The 682-nt window shown below is 51.0% G+C and overlaps 1 non-coding gene and 1 pseudogene across 1 annotated transcript; both read right to left on the bottom strand.

Moving 5' to 3' along the window:
• Positions 1-225: 225 nt before the first annotated feature.
• Positions 226-344, bottom strand: LOC111440773. Its single transcript, XR_002710024.1, has one exon. It is a non-coding gene; the product is annotated as a 5S ribosomal RNA (ribosomal RNA).
• A 226-nt stretch (positions 345-570) lies between these two features.
• LOC111440774 lies at positions 571-682 on the bottom strand (annotated as a pseudogene; the record flags this gene model as incomplete).

Here is a 682-nt window from a genome sequence, read left to right as displayed (position 1 = left end):
GCGGACACGTCGGGGAGAAGAAACGCGATGAGCGGGGGAGGTTGCCATTTGTAAAGAAAGGAAGAAAAGAACGGGGAGAAATTGAAATAACGAGCAAAAGAAATAAGAAATAAAAAAATAAATAAAGGGGTGCAACACGAGGACTTCCCAAGTGGTCACCCAACTTAGTACTACTCTCGCCCAAGCACGCCTTAACTGCGGAGTTCTGATGGGATCCGGTGCNAAGGGGTGCAACACGAGGACTTCCCAAGTGGTCACCCAACTTAGTACTACTCTCGCCCAAGCACGCTTCACTGCGGAGTTCTGATGGGATCCGGTGCATTAGTGCTGGTATGATCGCACCCGACATGCAATGCGCACAAATTGCATTTAACGCATGCGGGGCGGCATGATCGAGCCGACGGTGGGTGCACGCACGTGCTCGGAACGGTCGGCGGGGCCCGCGCAGACACGTCGGGGAGAAGAAACGCGATGAGCGGGGGAGGTTGCCATTTGTAAAGAAAGGAAGAAAAGAACGGGGAGAAATTGAAATAACGAGAGAAAGAAATAAGAAATAAAAAAATAAAAAAAGGGGTGCAACACGAGGACTTCCCAAGTGGTCACCCAACTTAGTACTACTCTCGCCCAAGCACGCTTGACTGCGGAGTTCTGATGGGATCCGGTGCATTAGTGCTGGTATGAT

Source organism: Cucurbita moschata, unplaced genomic scaffold (assembly GCF_002738365.1).
Source record: "Cucurbita moschata cultivar Rifu unplaced genomic scaffold, Cmos_1.0 Cmo_Scf02803, whole genome shotgun sequence".
Taxonomy (NCBI): domain Eukaryota; kingdom Viridiplantae; phylum Streptophyta; class Magnoliopsida; order Cucurbitales; family Cucurbitaceae; genus Cucurbita; species Cucurbita moschata.
The sequence above is the reverse complement of the archived record's forward strand: the minus strand, read 5'-3'. Positions and strand labels throughout refer to the sequence as shown.